Source organism: Pyrgilauda ruficollis, unplaced genomic scaffold (assembly GCF_017590135.1).
Source record: "Pyrgilauda ruficollis isolate IOZ18807 unplaced genomic scaffold, ASM1759013v1 scaffold91, whole genome shotgun sequence".
Taxonomy (NCBI): Eukaryota; Metazoa; Chordata; class Aves; order Passeriformes; family Passeridae; genus Pyrgilauda; species Pyrgilauda ruficollis.
This window is the reverse complement of record NW_024531155.1, coordinates 1,611,257-1,632,835: the sequence shown is the minus strand read 5'-3', so window position 1 is coordinate 1,632,835 and position 21,579 is coordinate 1,611,257.

The window sequence follows — 21,579 nt, the reverse complement described above, 5'->3', positions numbered from 1 at the left end:
TTTCAACATTTGAAGAACTTTCCTGCTCTCAAGGGAGATATTAAATGTATACGTCAGTAATTCACGGATTGCTGCTGCTGCTAGTCACCAGAATCTGGCTTTAATTCACCAGAGAGAGTTAAAACCTCTCTTCAAATTAATAGTATTTAATTCACTAAAAACATATCAAAGTCAAACAGAAACTAAATGAACTTACTAATGATAGACAATTTAAAATGATACCTTTCCTTAAGGACCTGAGGAAGGGAGGCAATTCATGCCTGATTATATGAATTACCTGGAGAGTGAGCTGTGATCTAATTTACATGGTAGTAATGAGCACATCGCTTTCTAATTACTTCCTGAAACATCTGCACACTGAGCTGATGGAACCTGGAGTCCACAGAGCAAAGAATATGACACTGAAAAGGAACAGTCTGAGCCAAAGGAGGTTACAGTAAACATTTGGATACAATTTGCATGGGTGTGAGGAGAAAACCTGGGTCATGATGTGGTGAAAAGTTCAGTAGTTTTTGTTTCCCACCCTTCATACATTTTAGGGCTACTGTAGTGCAGCACTGTTCTAAGAAGAAACAGAGGATGAGGTAGTGGTCTTGACAATCCAGCCTGCCTTAGGCAGGGCTCTTGTTTGTTGTCTCTTCTTGAATGACAGTGTGGTTTCAGAATGGCCAGCAGAAGATGTTAGGTTGTTAATTTGTCCTTTTATTCTCCCCAGCCATTAATCAGATAGGCAGTGGCTTGCTCTTCTGTTTCCTCTGAAATTCTCCAGTACCATTCCTCAATAAACCTGGCTATTAAAGGTAGCTTTCAGAGCAGTCCCTAGCCATGGAAGGGATTAACAAATCATTTAAGTGCTACCTGACTACTTGAGGAAAGAGGAGCTCAAGATATACTCAAGATCTAACACGCTCTCTTCAGATACTGAAGCCAGCCACACTATGAATTGCCAAAGAGGTTTCAAGAAATGCAAAGTGGTCCCATTGCTATGCAAAAATTCATTCACAGTTGCATTTATTGAACAGAGGGGTAAGTCATTCCTTTTTGATTTCTTTGCTAAAATGAGACCAAGTGTCAGTTTGGCTTTAGCTTGTCTGACAACCTTTATTTCACACAGACTATCAGATATATGTGTTTAGAACTTTTAGTGACAACTCTGGCTCCCCCAAAAAGGTTGGGTTTTTTTTCTAGGAAATCCTGTTCTACAGGTGAATCTGGAACTTTCTGTCACGTCAGGCAAATAATGCTGCCTCTAGGAGTCTTCTAAATCTGTGTGCGGTTACACACTTCAATTTAATGGATTTAACCCCATTTCTTTAAAAGAACCAATAAAGTAGCTCCGTTATACACTTCTGCCTGTGTTAAAAAATTCTTACAGCTGTTTCACTGAGAGGGTCTTCAATCTTCCTTCTTTGAAGAAAGGACTTAAAATTTGGCAGGATCCTTTTCACTGTCACTATGCAGTCTCACCCTGTGCAGACATGCTCTAAACTTCTGAGAAAAATCAGGAGTTTGCACGTGCTCGATGAAAGCTTGCTAGAGGGTATCGAGCAACATTCTTTACAGAGCCTGTTTTCACATTTTGTCTTCCAGACTGAACAGAGCTTTTCCTTGCAACAGCTCCTCATGGCTGCCAGAAACAATTATGGCACTGGGCACTGGAACAGAAAAGAGGCAAACAGTCTTCCTGTGTTCTCAATGTTCTTCTTGTTATACACACAGCTCAGAAAAAGAATCACTTGGGTTGGAAGACACAGTGCTCATAAAAAAAGTGACTGAAAAGTGTATGGGAAGACTGGACAGGAGAAAAGCGGAAGGGGCAAACTGCTGGGAAAAGTATGAAAAATATTAATTAGTACTACTAATTCCAACTTAGTACTACTAAGTACAACTACTTCCCACAAGAACCTGGAACAGGACACATAGTTTTCAGTTTTTAAGATTCCTCTGCTGTAGGTATCCTATTGGGAAAGTCACTGCTGAACTGCATGAGTCTTCTCCACACTGTGGTCAACCCACAAAGGAGATGACAGCTTATGGCTGTTGCCAAATATTTCATTTGAAGATACACAAAAGCCTCTGCCACAGGTCAGTAAAATTTCTATTTAATACCAAGACAGCAGCCTGTGTAGCTCCAGCTAAGAACAATTCTATTTTTCAGGAATGTCTTATTTCCTTTACTACATTCTACTTTGTCAGATAGGATGGTACATTAAAATATAGATAAAATATGACACATGCTGCAAAGTCTTACTCAAAGTTTGAAACAGGTCAGCATTAACTTCACTTGTATGACCTTTAATTGCTTCCTGTGTGCATAAAAAACCTACTTTTTTAACATGAATGTATTTGGGATTCCTGCTTTAATCAATAGTCAGGAAGTATAGTGTTTAGGAAACAATTAAGGCCTAAGCTCTGAATAAGGATTTGTCATTAGACTTCTGCCTCATTTCCTCCAAAAGGCGGATAGTACCCTGAAATGAAGCAAAATCAAAGATTACTCTTCTCTTCTGAATGTGAATTTAAAAGTCTCTGTTGAGCGGAATAAGAAGAGATCCTGAGGGAAGGAATAGCACTCTAGCCCTTGAGGGAGCAGCCTATGTCAGGAGAAAGGTGAGGGAAGAGAAGGCAAAGTCTCACTCATGTAATGGAAGACTGCTCTCTTGGAACTGTTCTGCCTCTGAAGTCTGCCAGAAGACCTGAATTCTTACAACAGTGACATTAGTCAAGAAGATCTCTGCTTTTCACACTTCAAGCTCTATAAGCATCTCAAAACCGTATGAGCAATCAGGCCTAAAGTCTCCTGCATTCTGAGGAATAGGCATTCATGACAAAACAGGATTTGCTCTCAGTCTTTCAAGTACACAGCTATTTCTGGGGGGGGGGGCATAGAATAGAGCTCATTTCACAAAATATATTAATTCTTGCTTGCAGAAAACTCATCTGATATAGCAGCAATTGCATAGAAAATCCCACATGGAAATTAGTTACTCAAAGAAGGGCTAGAGGTCACAAACAAAGCAAAAGAGGAAAACATTGATTATGCAACCACAAAGCTATGCTGTGTTGTCAGTTCAACTGAGGTATATTTAACTGGAGCAACACAGCTCCATATATGGAGAGACAGGCTTGCCTGAATGACAGACACTGTGCCCTCTGGGACAAAACACCCTACTGCCCAACAGGGCTAGTAAGAAAAAGAATTCCTGAATTAATTAAAATAAAGTTAATGCCCAGAATTTGCTTGATATTCCTGTAAATAACAGGTGCATGCTAGGAATGAGGATGGAGGGCTACAGGAACCTAAAAGCACTGAAATACCCCCAGCTTTCATGTCAGTTCAGAAGTAGCCAAGAGAAGAGTCTCTGCTTTTCTAAAGCATGTTTAGCTGGGAAGCAGATGAATCCTTAAGTCTTTGCCCTCCATTAAAATCTGTTGCACCAGAACACAAAACTAAAACATGTTTTACTTACACCTTGAATAACTTTGGAGATACAGAATGGATTTCAACTCTGTCTCTTTTGGACAGCTGCAATTACATGTCATTTCCTCACAGAACTTAACTTGAAAAGCACAACCAGCAACTGATTTAGTAACCTATGTGACTCAGACAGAAGAAAATATTCCAAAGAATCCTGAATTCCCAGAATATTAAACTCATGAAGGACTGTCTTCATATCTGAGGATCAGATTCTTAAGGCCCAGTCTGTGTAAATGTTGGTTACATGGCTCTTGGCTCAACAGAGGGACCACAACCATTGTATACTATGGAGCCACTCAACATAATCTGAAGAGAACATTTCCTTCAGTGTAGCTGCAAAATACCATAAATAGGCATTCCCTCTGCTTCCTTACAAAGAACAAAATCTCAGACTTGGCTCAGTAAGACATCTGCTTCACTTGTGGGAGAGAATCCCCTTCATTTCTTCCCTACAACTATGACTGTGTAATAGAATCAATACTTCAAACAAAAAGGACGAGTCTACATTGTGCTCATTTTCTCTGACTTCATCATCTGCAAAAAAAGACTACAACACTATGCTGGAGTAAATTTCACTCCCTATATGCCCTCAAGGAAACGTTAATTCATAGCAAGTAAGGGGACAAAATAACATGGAAATCAAAGGGCTGTTTTAACTACTCTCAGTTCTACTTACCTCAGACACTTCACAGCTTAGAAGCTAAGCAAAGTTTTTTTTCTTTTCTATTAAGTGGCTATTGACTTGAACAGATTAAACTGTCATGCAAATTGTTTAGGTACATGCATTGTAGTAATAAGGGATATACATACATGATTCCCTCTGACACTGAGAAAATTGATGCCTACCACAATTGGTAAGACTGGAGATTGAGTGCCCACAGCTATTCAAAGTACAGTGTTGCCCGTTCTTTCTCCCTCATTGTCCCTAAATTGATATAAAATTAGTAATTCACATGTCAAAATAACACTCCTGTAGTGAACCTGTAACGTGCAATCTAGTCCCAGATGAAATGCTCCTTTGGTTTTGAACAAAGAAAACATTTTCATCTATTTTATTTTTTCTCTTCCTTCAGACAACAGTTGAAAACAATTAGCATATAAAACATTTCTTGCTCTTCGTCCTTTATATGCAAATACCGTGGACACAGTGAAGATACTAAACAGCATTGGTGCCAGAGACCCTTGAGGGACACCACTCATTGCTGGTTTCCATTTGGACACCGAGCCATTGACTGACTCTTATCTGCCTAATAGTCCTTCCATCAAATTAATGTCTTTCACAATTTCGAGGCAAGAATGTTGCAGAAGTCCAGAGAGATGACATCAATAGCTCTTCCCTTGTTCACTGATGTTAATCCACCCTTGAAGGCTGCAGGCTCAGTCATGCACAACTGGCCCTTGGTGAAGCCATGCTAGCCATCCCTAATCTAACTTCTGTAAAATGTTGCACACCTTGTAGGTGTTTTAAGGATATGCCTCTGTCGTTTTAATTTAACAAAACCTGTCAGATGTGTGATACCATTTTTTAACATAAGACTTCCAGGAAATGTGGTTTTCAAGCACAAAAAAAGTTCCGGCAACAAAGGTTATGCTATCTGATTGTTCACTGAGAATAATGTGAGATACTACAGAGGATTCATTTGTTTTCAGCAAGCAGCAGACTATTATAATACACACCACCCAATCATAATCATTGGGAGCCAGTAAGGGGTGACCAGAATTTTGGATTTGCTGATAAAGCTAGTAAAATGATCTTCTATTTTGGAAATTGAGTCCTTGCACATATAGCAATTGAGAAGCTTGTGATTCTTTTACAGGACTGTTACTCCAGCAATGTCCGTGACTGACTATATTCTGCCTGTGGTTGTGATTTCATTAAATCAGGATAAGAACGCTGAGAATAAATTTTTGTTACAAAACATGAATACAAATAGAAAAATCTAGGCCCAACCTTTGTATCACAGTAAGATGCAAAAATTTTGACAAACCACTGTTCAATGGGTAGCTATGACCTAAATTCCTCTAGTTGAATACTTTTTGCAAGCCAAACAAGGAAGAATTTACCAGTATGAAATATACCCCTTTTCAAACCCATTGGCTTCCTAGGACTTCATTGTCTTATCCATAAAGCTTTGCACCCTCCTGAAATTGCTTTAATTAATAGTGTGTGTCTGGTACCCAGTAAACTGGTTCTGCTGCCATTTCCACTGCTCCTGTTTTTTCCATTGTGGTAACAGAATTATCACTGCTTGTTCTCAGTTCTGTACTACTTTTTCTGGTTTTCAACCAGCTCCAAAGACTTGTTGCCAGTCTTTATTGCCTCTGATTCACCATCTTTTCATACATCATGTGTAGTTTCTTCATCTGATTTATGTCTTTATTTCTTTCACCAGCCCCTCTTTTATCCTCCAGTGCCTTATCCTCCATTTTTCTCTCCATGAACACTTCTAAAGACATGAACCCTGCAACTATTTACTATTTACAAATATTTATAAATATTTATAGTTATTAGATATACCTAATAACTATAACTATGTTTTGCTTCACTTAAACTTTATCTCTTGTTAAGTATGCCATCACATAGTTCTACATTATGGCGGATGGAATCATCAAGTAAAATTCAGTTTCACTTACGAATAGTTACCCATAAGAAATCAGTGGGTTTGTTGCTGTTCCTGTTAGATGCTTCAATTCAGTTATTTACTCCTAACAAAACTTTTCTCTGGAAGTTGGCATATGTCTAAATTACTTCAGCTGTAGTCTTCCCTTCCACTTTTCTGTCATCATCAGTCATCTCCCAAATATAAGACAACATTAGGGAACGCAAAGGAAGACCAAGAGGGCGTAGGACAGTGCAGTAAAGTGAACAGAGCAGAAACAGAAGAGAATTATGAGACTCAAGAATATGGGAAGAAAATTGAGGAAGGGGTGAATACACCAAAGGAAGACAGGGGCAAATCACTGTAAAAAGAGAGCTGAGCATGAAAGGAGAAAAGAAGAGAAAGGAAAGAAAAACTTGGGGAAAACACCATAGCCATAGATAGCATAAAGATTAGACAATAAGAAAGAACAGGCAAAGAGGAGACAGAAAACAAAGGAGATTAATCAAGACCAAAAAAAAAAAAAAAAGAAAACACCCGGGGGAGATGATCTGTATCAAAAATAAGGGGTGCTTTTAACCAAAATTGGAGATGCCTGGTATAATGGGGAACACTACAGCCCAGAGTAGGACAATAAACAGAATAAATATTTTAAAATAAATGAGCACAGAGTGACTAGAGCAGTTGTGCTGCTGTACACTCTAAACTAAGGAAAGAGGTAAGTTATGAACATTAATCTGGTGTTTCTCTACAATTGAAAAGGAAAGCAGAATGCTAAAAGGAATAAGTATAAAACTAAGACTGAATATTAGGGAAGATTTTTTTTGCTATATGCTCTTGATACCTCTATGTGCTACAGTATATTGAATAAGAATAATAAAACCACAGAGCTCTGCTATCATCACACAATGATACATGGTAACTGTAAATGTACATGTTATATTAGCGTATATTGCTTCTGATTGCTTATTTCAGCCTTTTACCAAGCTGTAGTCTGCCCCATTCTTGCTCAATATTATAAATATTTTTAATGGAAATGGAATACACATCAAAAGATGTGATATAATTGTTTTATGAGGCAATGGTTAGATCTCATGCTTATTTGGGCTCATTTTGCTACAAAAAGGCAATTATTCTACAACATAATGGAGTACATGGGATCAGTTCAGCTTTTGAGATAATTTCTTATGAGAAATTGCATGTTGGCAGATGCACTGATTTCAAGTGAGGCACCCATCTGCATCTGAAAGCACAGGATTCTCCAGCGAAAAGAAACCTGCAAGTAACCAAATGAAACCCTTTGAAATGATATTGTCAATTTGACTAAATATACTTGGTTCTTAGGGTGCTTTTAATGCACAGTGCTTGTTTATTACCATCATGCTCATCTTGCTGAAGGAAAAAAGACAGAGTGACTTGACAGTGGACACTTGGCAGATGCAAAGCCTGAAATAATCCATTAATTGGTAACATCAGCTTTGTTGAAGTTGATATTAAAATTCTAAGTATCTCCTAATGTCCTGGGGCTTAAGCACAGTTTTTCTGTCAGTTTGTCTATTAATTTATCAATCTAACCAGGAAAAATGACAACGGCCTAGTTCTTTTAGGGACAGGTGGCAGCTCCCACTTGTAGCATCCTCTTTGAAGATTGTTGAAAGGACAACTAGCCCCCGAGACAAGTAGCTGTGCTGGGGAAAAGGAATGTTTACTGCCAGTCTCCTTTTCCGGGTGGACACGACAGAACAGTTGGGCTTCAAGCACAGTTACATATCTGAGCAAGAGATAACATGTGCTTGTGAGAGCAGTACATGCCCTTACGGGCATTTCCTAGCTCCTCCTTGGCAAATGCAGCAGGCCAGATGGAACTGTTCCTTGGGCTGCCAGTTGGACCACCCTGGTTTGTACCAAACAGGATTTAAAAAAACCCAAGGGGATGGAAAGTCTGAAAATTAGCAACTAAAAATAAACAGGAAATGAAGGCAGAACTGTTTCACATGAAGTGCCATAAGTAAATGAAACAGAATTGTCCAGTTGGAATTATCAAAATTATGAATTTAAGTAAAAACACTGTCAGTAGTGAAAATAATGCCAGGGCAGAAGGGAAAGGAAGAGCTAAATTGAAACAAAAAAGCTAAACAAACACAGCTACAACAATGCTATCACTAGAACCACACTTGGATATCTTCAGTGTGAGATAAAGGAATGTGTGCAGAAGTATGACATTTTGAAGGTCTGAAATGTGTTAACTTCAGCAAATTTCCTGTATATCCTTTGGAATTCCTTATTTGTCACAGTATAGTCTGTTGCTTGAATTTTTTTTCCTTTAAGTAATAGCTCTGAAAAATCAAGGTTCTGGCCAAGTACATAATGGAAGCTTGTATTCTATAATTTGTAAGGATGAGCAATTAGATAGGAGAAAGTCACTGCATAATAACAGCAAGAATACTTCACAACTTACCCAGGATCAGTTAAGATGTAATGCAGATTTTTTTTCCAGATGAATGTTAAGACACTGTCAGTCTGTGAGGACACATAATTTTCAAAAGACACTAATGGGAATATAATGCCAAAGAGAAATAGCACCACCTACAATTTGATAATACTGTTTAGAGCTCAACAAATCAGAAGAATGTCTCAAAATTGCAAGGCACAATCTCTGTTGCTGAGATAAAAACTGGGTGATCTACACATGACCTTTTCCTTCTGTAGATTCTGGCACTGCAAGGAAGAAAATTGCTTTCTGACTACTCTATTTAACAGTCACCAACAAAACGTAGCACAGAAAGCAAAGTATAAGCAGATATTATTTACACAATGTATCATCTATGCTAATATTGAGATACTGAGTAAAATACTTCAATATGCAAATCCTTTTGGTATTTCAATCATCTGAGACCTTGAGACACTAAAGGCTGTGTTCTATAATTTTGGAGTTTTACACAAATGCAGGAACTGGAGCACTTTCATCATCTAAACAGTTCCCCAAGAAATTTAAACACAGTGAAGCACAATCAAGCCTTATCAGATAGCTTATTAAGTAGGACTTGCTGGGATACTTGAACTGTTAGCCAAAACAACACAAGCAGCCTGTGTTTGTGCAGCAGGCCAGGAGCCTTGAAAAGTCTTGCTCTTCGGCAAGGTGAATTCCCCTGAGTAACACTTGGTTCTGTGGGGTAGGTGGGGAGCTGGGGAGGGAAACAACAACAACAGAACAACAACAAAAAAGAGACACTCCTTTCCTGCAGGACATAGAGAATGAGAAGCATCCAGGACAACAAACTGAAGAAGAATCGCTTCAGAGTTCTTTGGATTTGGTGCACTCTGCCTGCAGTTAAGGCAGAGACAGAGTCAGAATCTCAGGTGTTTCCAAATCATCTCTGTCACCACTTTTCAGGGCAGCTGTCTCTGAAGTGTCACCAAAGAAAGGACCTCTCAGTGGTCATGCCTATCTACCAAATGTCTTAAGTTAACAAATGAAACAGCACGAGGTTTCATTTTTATTATATTTTTTTAAGTCCCATGGCTACAAGTGTAATCTTTTTCTGGTTCACTCTGCCTTATGAGAACCAACAGTATTTCTATATTTGGAATTTAAAGTAACGTGGAGAAGACTAATTCAATACAACAGAGGCAGGCTAACAAAAAGGACATCATAAGACTATTTAAGAGGGTGGAAGGAAATTGCATCCTGCTTTAGTTGGCAGACCACCTTCCTTTCTTTTGCTACCAAACTGCCACTACACTTTAATATCCTAAAATGATAATGCACAAGATGGAGCACAAAGCATTTTGTTGCTGTTTTCTGGATATGGTTTTTTTGCCTCTCAAAGAGAATAACACAGAAGGGTCTTTACAGAAAGACCCTGGGGCAGATTTGTAGTTAGAAATTATTCAAACTGAAATCAACAGAGATAAACAGACAATGGGCCTCCTCTTCTCCTTTACAATTGGGACTTGAATCTGGCCATAAAAGGATCATAGGAAGTCCCAGCACAGAATTTCTGTGCTTCAAACATCAAGGACAAAAAATTGACTCTGCTACAGGTTTTAATGAAGCTTTTTCTTCTTTAATTCTTATAGCACGCACACTTCAAAAGCAAAGAATTCTGCAAATTTTCAATAATTTAGGAATTTTCAATCTTACAGAGAGCAATGGCTTATGTTTTCCTTTCACAAAGTTAGAATTTACATTAAGACCCAAACAACTAATAAGTAAATGAATCAACCTATTAATTTAACATTTTCTTTTTTAAAAAAAATAAGATTAAATCTTTACTAATTTACTTAGAACTATTCATAAGACAAAACCAGGAAATCACCATTTAGCATATTATCTATAGCTCAGAGTTCACACCAGAGTTCAACAAGTCTCAATTACTGCCCAGAGATGTTTAATTTAATAATAGAAGGAAGCATTTTCTCCATATACAACAGTACCTTAATAAATGTTCCTTCTACAATCTCTGTATTTCCTTAGTTTACTTAAAATTTACTCTAATGTTATTCTACAGACTACTGTAATATTAATTAAATGACAAAATCAAATGCAGATTGTCACTGTGTGAGGCAACATACAAATACATTTAAAATACAAACAGAAAATTAACTTCCAACAGGCTTAAAATAAAAGACCAGAGTTATATTGAACTAACTTACATAATGAACTTTTTTTAAATAGTTGTATTCAGCTTTCTCTTTCGTGTCTTATTCCAGTACCATGACTGCAGTAAGTAAATTTCCAGAAGCAGGTGATTCAGACACTGTTTTACCCATGACACCATGTGAACATAAAATTAATTTTGATGCACATTGAACCAAAATGTCAATATAGATCCCGCAAATAGTGTTTTGTAGCAATACTCATATTTTTCAGTGTCAGCTAAAGTGTTTAATGAAAACTAATTACCCATTCTCAGTATGAAGCATTGATGGAGTTGGCGGTGGAATCACACTTGGGTTGCAGCATTCCTCACCATCTCAGCCAAAATCCACACAGCCAAGGGTGTTGGCTACCTGTAAAGCAGTGATTTCATCATTTCCAATTGTCTCCTTTCTACAGACATGTAAACAAATAAGAGAATCAACCAATACGGCTCTTTGGAAAACTGCATTTTCACAAACAAAGCAAATTCAAGAAATTGCATCTCCACAATATTTTACATTTTATTTTGAAAATGTAAAACTGTAACTATGAAAAAGAATGAATCTTTATTATTCATTTAATATTCATGTGCTTCTGACATATATTGATACAACAGATCCTCAGTTCTTTTCTATCAGGACAGTAATAAATATTCCATAATGTTTATAAATTGTGACTCACAAAGCATCAAACCTGTATGACAAAGCACAAAGTCTCAATTTTTGTTGCTTTATGCCAAAACAGCTTCTCAGAGCCCTTGATACCAATGAAAAAATGCATGCTTATTATATGCAGTAATTTAATAACACAAACTGCAGTGTTCCTTTCTATTTTGTGGGTTGCCATACACAAAGACTGTATCTTACAAGCCAAATGAAGCAATGAAACATTATTCTCATTTAAACACTACAGAAAGTTACAGCACAGCCTGGCTAAATAATTTTCTGGGAAGAGTTTAGGTTTGGGAGTGGAAGAAAAATTTCCTATTATAAACAGTACTTGGCACTTAGGAAGTGCTTTGCATTTCCACAAGGCTCCTTAAACAAGTACATAAGGATTGTGAGCATTGTACAAGTAAGGTCACTGAAATGAGCATCTTTCTCTAAGAAAGATTTAAAAAGAACTGTTTTCTCAAGTAAGAATCAGAACACACTGCAATGGTTTATGCTTCAGAGCTGACCAAAACCCATGGCTTCCCCATGGCTTAAAAGTACAGTGGTATATGAAATAATTTTATTGTCCTATCAATGCATGACTGAAAATATTCCATATTAATGTAACATTAGTGAGTATAAAAAGAAATGTAAGTATGTAAGTAAACAAATACTGTATAGATAGCTAGCTGACATCTTTGCACTCACAAGAAATAAAGTGAAGTTCAGGTCCAGAAGAGAAGGATCTCCACAGTAAGGGGAGGATCATGACAGAACAAGGGGTAATGACTTTAAACTGACAGAGGACAGGTTTAAGTTGGATATTAGAAAGAAATTCTTTACTGTGAGGGTGTTGAGGCACTGGAACAGGTTGCCCAGAGAAGCTGTGGCTGCCCATCCCTGCAAATGTTCAAAGCCAGGATGGGGCTCTGAGCAATCTGGTCTGGTGAAAGGTATCCCTGCCCATGGCAGGCAGTTAGAACTGCATGATCTTCAAGGACCCTCCCAACCCAAACCATTCCATGATTCTATGACATGAAATTCAGGAGAACCTGTTGAATGGGCTCTGGATCAAGCCACAATGGAGAGGATAATGCATATGTGAAGGAACCTTGATTTCATTACTCACTTTTCCTTCTCTATTTTATCACTAATTGTTGTTCTTTCCTTTTTTCTTCAGTATTTTTTCAGTTATGGTCTCATTTTATTATTATTCATAAATCTTAACATTCTTCAAATAGAAGATATTTACATAGTTCTACCCATCTGTGAGTGAATTGATGTCTGCATTGAGAAAGGATGTAAAAAAAAATCATAATTAACCCATTTAAATGTTACACCTTTTCAGAATTCTCTCATGCTACTGGATGGATCGCAAGATACAGTGTGGAATCCTATTCCAGAAATCTCTAAAATAAGGATCAGTAAGAAGGAAGCACAGGACTGTAACCCCATCAAGTTATTTTTCTAGAGGCATCCTGCTTATGTCCTACATGACTCCCTCCCTGTAGGAAAGCAGAAAGACACATAACTCACAATTACTATGTTATCGTCTTGAAATTACATTTTTAACATCTTGTTCAAATCAGTATAAGAACTTTAAAACACTATCTTGTATCCAAAAATACTGGAAAATCTAGAATTATTACCTGCCCACTCGGCTCTGTCAAAACAACTTGATTGTGCAGACTTCCAGACTAGTTCACTGATTTCTTCGTACAACAGCATTCTCAGGGAACATGCAGCTGTCACTTAGAAGTGTTTCCAAAAGTTTTGTCTATACAGATTACCTCCTCCTGAGACATGCAAGTGCCCCTGGTGTTAAAGTTCAAACCCTCTGGAAAGCCACGCTTGGTGGAGCGGTACACAAACCTCCCAGAAGAACTGAACATTTGGTATGAGGTTCTACTAAAAAAAACAGAGGTCCAGAGAGAACAACCCACACAGTCCCTCTGCTCCTTCAAGCTGCCAGAGGCACAGATTCAGATGTCCTCAGAGCCTTCCTTCCTTACATATATTCAGATAAGTTTATCATAAACAGTTCCACAGAAGTACATCTCAGACTCTGTATTAGAAAAAAAAAAAGACTGCTGGAACAAAGAATTCCCTGGTGAACACACAGTTGACCCCAGAGTTTCCAAAAAATGTTGAGTGGCAATAGAAACTCATCTGACTCTCACTGATACTTGACTGATTTGCTAGCAAGATTCAACAACTTGTCCATGACATAGACATTGTCCTGCAAACAATGTATTTCCATATTAAAATCACTAAGTATCATTATTCTACTGGATGGGTCTCAAAAAATTGATCCTTCATGAAAGTCAATATTATATCTGAGTGGTGACCTATACCTACTAATCTTGTCCCAAACACAGAAAATAGTCTGCAATTTTGTACAGTCCCTGGAATGCTATGATTCTGATTTACAATTTAGGCCCTATTCTAAAAAATTATATGGAGAGTAGGAAAATTTAAAAAGCTGGAATACTGATGACTTTAAATCACGTTTTTGCCCAAAATAAAACCAAATCTCTGTCATAAGGGTTAAGTGCAGTCTGTTTACCTCATTCAGACAACATCTAGACTGCAGTGACCATTCCTTGGGAAATTAGGGATTCCTTCACATCTGTAACAAATTACATGGAGCAGTACAGCTCATCCTTAAAGTTCATTTGATAGTGATTGTAATACATGCCTTAAGGTTAGGATGGAGCGCTTAACTCAATCACTTGATTATATGCAGAATTTCAAATGCTGCAGAAGCCAGGCTGCATATGGAAGTTCTGGGATAGAGGACAACTCACCTGGAAATCAAGGCTATTATTGTTCATATCCTACTACAGGCAGACTGCATTCATAGGGAGAACTCTACTATTTAATGGAGAAAGAAACATGCAATAGACTAGAAGGAGTTTTCTATTAGAGCTGTCTAGGAACAGATGGTTCCAGCATCTGCTATTGTCTCTCCTTATCCTGGGTAATTTATTTATTTTTTAAAATGTGGTTCAGCCTTAAGTTCAGTCAAAGTTCATCTGGCATCCACATCAGTTTACATCTTTATCCAAAAGATCTTCTTTGTTCATGCATCTTACAGTCAAATGAAAGAAATTACTCACACATTGCCACCTGTGTGTGAACCCACCACCTACTCAGATTTATTTCTCACCAAAGTTAATGGACTCTTTACCTCAAGGTTTGAAGAATTTACAGTCCAATCTGTCTGTGAAGACCACATTCCTGGCAGAATGGTATCAGGCTGCAGAACCAGGGAGTCCCTGATGGTTTGACAGTACTCCATGCCGCTGAAGCAGCTTTATGACCACATCCTAAGCTACTGCCCAAATGAGTGCTGGCATTCCCTTTTAATTACTGTGAACCTGAGCATGGTCTTCTTGGTTAAAGCTTCACTATTGTACATAATCTGAAATCCATAGGCTTGACATTTGCTGTGCACAGGAGTGTGAGGGGGCAAAGCAGGGCAAACTGAGTGATAGATTCCCAAAGAACACCCTCTGTAAGAATTAGCTTTTTACAAAATCACCTGCTTCCACCAGCTTTTTCTTTACATTACTGGGACTCAGGCTACCACTTTAATCCTCTCCAGGCTGATCTCATCTGGTCAGGATTCAGGCTGGTAACACAATGTCCCCAATCCCTCTTCAGGGAAACAAGATGAAAAAAGTAAAGAAAAGAGAGGATAAAATTCGCAACCACAGGTCAGTGGAGGCTGGACAGGCACCTGGAAACACTGGCATGATGTAAGTATGACACCACACAGAAGTGCACACCAGCCTGCAGAGCTCATGTGTGATGCCAGAAACACAAGGCAGCATTTGGCACCGCTTGGAATGGCTTAACATGGCAGAATGACTGATTTGGGGCAGGCTGTTAGCACGGGGCTGAGGATGAGTGTCAGGTACAGCGCTTCCCTCATGTGCCAGGGCCCTGGATAGCTGTGAGAACAATGCACCAAAAAGCAATTGTTATAGAGCTGAACTCCTTACTTTCCAAAAGATAAATTATGGTACTGAACTAGAGACATCTTTCTGAAAGCTGCATCACACATATGAATTGGACACATCTTGTTCCAGAAAAATATGTGGCAATGGTTGCTGACTCCACTGTTATTTTCCATCTGCATGAGCAAAATTGGTTTTTTTTTTAATCATTTGTAAAGTAGCCTCAAGTTAATGTAGCATATATGCCCGATATGCAGCAATGCTGTACATGGTGCCTTACCATGTGTTATACAAAAGCTACAATGAAGAACTTCCCCAAGCTTCCACATCAAATAGGAATTGACTCACACTGATCTGTGGAACAAAGGGAAATGCACATGCACTGCATCAGCACTGGGAAAACCTGTGGAATCCTGTCTGACATCCCAGTCATTGGGCAGCTCACAGCAGAGCCTCCTGACAGTTTACTTTTAACACTGCCAAGGGAAAATTTCCATCCCCACACTCAGCAGGCTACAAAGAATACTAGGCACAAATATTTAAGTCCATTATTTAGTTCTGGCATGCACAATATCACTTATTCAGAAAGACCTTTATTACTTTGGTAAGTATCACAGTTCCCCTGTTGACATTTTATGCAAATTGTTCCTACAACAAGTTATGGATACTTCAAACACTGGAGCAAGGCACAACATACACGTGGCTTGTAAACTGCAGTACAGAGCGGGATTACCACAGTCCCTGCCAGGAAAGAAAGATTTTTCCCACAGCAGCTTCCTTTGTCTCTTTGTAACACAGATAAATAGAGACCCGCTGTTGAGGTGAATTACAGCAGGTAGTGAAAGTATGCAGGCTATAGGCAAGAGGGCCTCTTGAGTCTTCATTCCCTCACAAAATGCTTTGCTTTATCTGCCTCCTAGTTAGACCAGCCCTCATTGCAAACTGAACACACGTAATTGAAGGTTTGTGTTAGCAGCTGCTGTGATGTGCTAAAACAATCTGCAGGTCTTAATCCCTGATGAGCCAATCAAGTGGAGTTAAAGTCAGTCCAATACTGCTTTTGTACACAGACGGGAATCAGGGTTTTTTGAAGTCTTGTGTAGAGAGGAGACCCATTAGTTTACAGACTCAAATGGTCCAGGTGGCTTCAGCTGGGTTAGAAGATTTCTAAGAGCCATGGGGAAATCTGTGGTAAAGGCATACCCTAAAAACCTTTCTGTGACTGTCTGGGCACCTATTTTCCCATAAAAAAATATCCTAACAAGGCCTGTTCATTCATGCTATACCAGCTTTCACACCTTGTATTTGTGGTACGCAAAGACAAGCAACATGTTATTCTCAACCCCATGAAATTATGTGCACTATAGTATAGGGTGGGGAGAACCAACCAGAAATGTTTTGACCAACTGAAAAAATTCTGTTACATCACAAAACAGAAATATAAGCAAAAATATCATGGTTTTATAAACTTCTGACTAACCACAAAACACTTTAATGAAACCATTCCAGGAACCATTTTCCTTCTTCATTACCAGAGGAGCTGCTTCAGTGACTGGACTTGTGGAGTTCACAGCTGTGGGGAACTCCTGCCATTAAGACTGTCCCAGAGTCAGAGTTTCCTGATATTTCAGTTCTCTGCCCTGAAGCCACAGGAACCCCAGCCCCAGTGATTCAGCCCAGAGCCAGAAAAAACTCTCAACTTCTAATAGGACTCTCAGGACAGTTGGGCTTTCACACAAAAAAAGCCAGAAGCACAGGAGCCCAGACAGCCAAACCTTGAAACTCCTGCCCAAGTCCTCATTCCAAATTTCCAGATTCCTCTGTCTCTGTCCATCTAGCTGACAGAAAACAGGGAGATGGGAACTTGAAGTTTCAGGAGCTGCAGCTGAGGCAGAAGCCTCAGAGCTTGGGCTCTCAAGCTTGGTGCTGTTTCAAAGTAATTTAAACAAACTATGTGACCTTTAGAAAGATTTTTCTGCTTTCCTCTCTAAATGAAACATTCAAAATTTCAAATTAAAGGTGCTTTTTAAAAAAATAATTGAATCTAGAAATGGAACTGTAGTTTTGAGCATCTACAGCACAGAATCCATGGCTGAGTATTTTTTACTGGTCTACGATACAGAGTAATCCCAATAAGACCACAAAATTTTAGAATATTTTAAGTTGGAAGAGATGCATAAGGATCACCAAGCCCAACTCCCTGCTCTTCAGAGAACTACCTAGACTGAAAAGGAATCACTGGCTTCACAAGAAATCCTAGAGTATACACAAGGACTCAGTGAAAAGTGTAATGGTAATGAGATATGGAGAGATTTCACCCTCAAGTAAGTGGTTCTGACAAAAAAGAAAAAAGCTTTTTTTTCTCTTTACAAAATAAATGTGTTTCAGAAGTTCAACTCAAATTCCAGTTACAACAAGAACAGAATTACTCTCCCTAGAACTGAAGTCCACCTGCTTTATCTAGCTGTGCTCTTGATACACAGGGGTGATGCTCCCCCACTAGGATCTGGAATGCCATAATTTCTCAGAATATTGTAATTTCATAATATCATAATTTCTAAGCCTGCTCCAACACTGCAATATTCATCCTCATGGCATGCCAGGTATTTGTCACCTATGTGGAAGGTCGGAATTTAGCTCTGATGAAGACACATCTCACACTACATGGGCTTAGCTTTTCACAAGTGAGGTGAAAGTGAGCTTTCACATGGAATCCCAAGAATATGTAAATCTGTGCCATCAAACAACATCTATTGGCAGTTTATTAATATTTTGATGCTACTGTTTGCTTCTGTCAAACCCAATGCCATGAAATCACTTTGCCCAGCTTCTGCACCTATCTGTAAACTCCTGTGATAACTGTGTTTCCCAAAACTGACTCTAGCTGCTACACGTAACTACGCATTTCCTCTTTTGTTCACACTGCTGGGGAGTCCATGGACCTACAATCATAGAATCATTAAGGCTGGAAAAGGCCTCCAAGATCATCAAGTTCAACCTTTGACTGAGCACCATCACGCCAACTTAACTACAGCACTAAATGCCACATCCAGTTGTTTCTTGAACACTCCACAGACAGTGATTTCACCACTCCCTGGACAGTCTGTCCCAATGCTTTAGCCATCCTTCCACTGAAAAAATTCTTCCTGATGTCCAACAGGTCTTCCAACCTGAAAGCAAGTTTCTTGGTGTAGCTGAATCCCCTTGCAAAATATGTATAACATAAAATAATTTGAGAAACAGTAAGTTCAAGTGCATGCCACAATCAGCCTCACACTCTTGACACATTCAATCCACATGATACAGGTACCCAAGGACATATCATTAGATACATAACAACACCTATTAATTAAGCAAGTAATTAAAAAAATAATGGTGTAACTAAGCACAGTCTGTTTATCTCCCAGGCAAATCTAGAAGAAAATCCAGCTACATTCAAACAGTGTGGCAGAAATAGCTTCCCTTTTTAAAATTTTCTAACCCTTTCACACATAATTGCACTGTAACCCAAAGATTCTTACTAATATCCTATAAAGATTCTCACTTATACCCTACAAAGATTCTCATCACATCTGAAGAAATAACAGAATTTATTCAGCTCACTTATGGCATCATCATGTTTAATTATTTCTAGTAATGAGCCTCATGTGACAGAATCCAGGTGGCCTTAAAAAACTGACATGTTTATTATCCATATTTCCTATGTGTGTGTTTTTACTACATAAGTATTCCCTTATCTCTGTTTATCAGGAGCTGGAAGTCACCTGAAGTTAACACTCTGAAATGGCATATACTAATACTGATCTTAACTCTGCATTATTAAAATTAAAATAAAATTCTGTATCAACCAAGAAAAATACTTCATTAGAAAAGAAGCCAACTTGTACTTTTTAAAGAGTGGAAAGGAACATTAGATTAAATCAGGTCTTCTTGCACAAAACCCCAAGAATCAGCAATTTCTATTCAGAGGTTTTAAAGAACATTCAACCTTCTTCAAGGTTGCTTATACATCTTTACATCACCCCATCACTATAGAGCTTGAAGTTTTGAACACTTCATATTATACAAGGTCAACAGTATATTCCACAGAATCTCTGGGAAATGTCTTCATCATAGATCCAAGTAAAATTTCTATGTAGAAACAGCTCTTCACAAACTGTCGCTTCTTTCTTAGTTTGGCAGCTTGATCTAAAGTCCATTTTGGGAAATCTTTCTGTAATTAATATACCCCAAACTCACCTCCTCTGAGAACTAGAACAGGTATTTATGCTTACGTAGGGGAAGAGAAACACAGACCTCCTGCTCTGTCCTTAGGCCACTACATTTCTGCCAGTGTAACCCCCTGTGAGGGATCTGCTTGGGAAAAAAAGTGCCTTTATTATGATACTGTTACTCTGCTGTATATAAATGAAAGTGTATATCACTTTCATTTCAGAATAATCTACGCAATACCCCTGAGTAATGCAAAAGGCACAGCTGATGTTATAGAACTGCACTGCTACAGTTCTGCCATGTCAGGTTGCTTATGGGACAAGTTTGTATATCGCAAAGCAGAACTCTTCTCTAAAACTACAAAGCAAGGATACTCTATGTCAGGAGTACACCCTTATTTCACTCACCAACATGATTGATGAAGCCCAAGCTGCACCACAGGCCTTCCCTACTCACGAGGATGTGGCTCAAGCCTTGGTTGGGAAAACCTTCAGTCAAATGAGAGTCAGTGGCAAGACAAAGAGTAATCATGAGTTGCCTTCAAAAATGCACTTGAAGGAAGAGGAAAGACTCTTTCTCTCCACTCAGTAATTCATCTGATGTGCTACTTATCCATGCCAAACTCCTATTTAGTTCAGTGCGGCTGTTTAAGAGCTCAAGTGTAAATATGAAGAGACTCGCTTTGTTTGGTGAAAAACAGGGCCTAGTCAGTTTAGAGACACCAGTGCTCGTGAGGAACTAATGCAATACTTCTTTCCCTTTCTCCCTCTTAAGGGAACTCTTTGGGTGCATGCCAATGTTTCCTGTTTCTGGGATGAGCAGCCAATCCCTGGTAAACATACCTCTGACTTTGGTTCTGCAGCTGCCCTTTGCCTCCAAGTCAGTGGCTATAGCTGCACCTCAGCAACCTCTGAGGGCTCACCCTCGGCTTCCATCTTTTTCCTCCATTTCACCCCTGCTGGCCTTCCCTTTCTGGATTGCTAAGCAATTGAAATTGACATTGAAATTAACTCAGAAATTGAGTCCTGGCCTCTCACAGGCGCTTTCTTGCCAGCAGGCGCCAGGTACTTGGATCTTCCTGCTCTTCACCCAGCTCTCCCGTTCTCGGCACACCGGGCCCACGCTCACCTCCCCATGCTCCCTCACAGCTTTAGAGACGGCCGTCCCAGCAGGCTGTTCCTCGGCCATCGTGCCCGCGCATCAAGGGTCTGCCAGCTCGCGGCACCTTCGAGGCAGCCATGGCGGTGAAGCCCCGCTGCAAAACGCCACCGGGAGCTGAGGGCAGCTCCCGCCGTCGACGCCCGCCCCGCGCCTCTGGAACCTTCCGTGGCGCTGGGGACGAGCTGTGGGCGAGCCGACCCCGAGGGAGCCCTGCCTCGGGCGCCTCGGCCGTCGGGGGCACAGGACCCACCTACAGAGCTCGCCTTCCGCCGGGCACCGCCGCGACCCCACCGGTTCCCGCCGAGAGAGGGGAGGGGGAAGCAGCCCGCCCCCTCTCCCTCCCTCTCTCCCTCCCTCCCTCTCTGCGCTGGCCCTCCGGGAGGCTCGGCTCCAGCTGCCTCGGGGGGAAGGGGGCAGCCGGACCCCCTGGCGGGGGATCTCCTCGGGGCGGGGCCCGCCGCCGCTCCCTCCAGCCGAGCGCGGCCCCCGCGCCGCTCCCGCTCCCGGCGGGCCCCCACGGGCGGCACGCGCGGCCGGTGGATGCCGCCGGGTGACGTGCAGGGCGCGCGGTGGCAGCACCTCCCCGCGCGCCGCTTAAAAAGAAGAAGAAAAGAGGGAGCGAAACATGAGAGCCCGGACGAGCCGCAGCCGCCGCCGCCGGCAGCAGCAGCAGCAGCAGCGGAGGGGGCATCGCCCGGCCCGGCCGCCGCCACAGTCCCGCCGCGGGGACACCCTTCCTATGGGACGACAAGTGGAGGGCTGCTGCTGCCGCCCGCTGCCCGGCCCGCCCCGAGCCTCGGCTCTTCGGCGCGGCAGCGCCAGCTGCTAAAACCTGTGCCGCTCGCACAACTTCGCCGGCTTCGAGCATCCT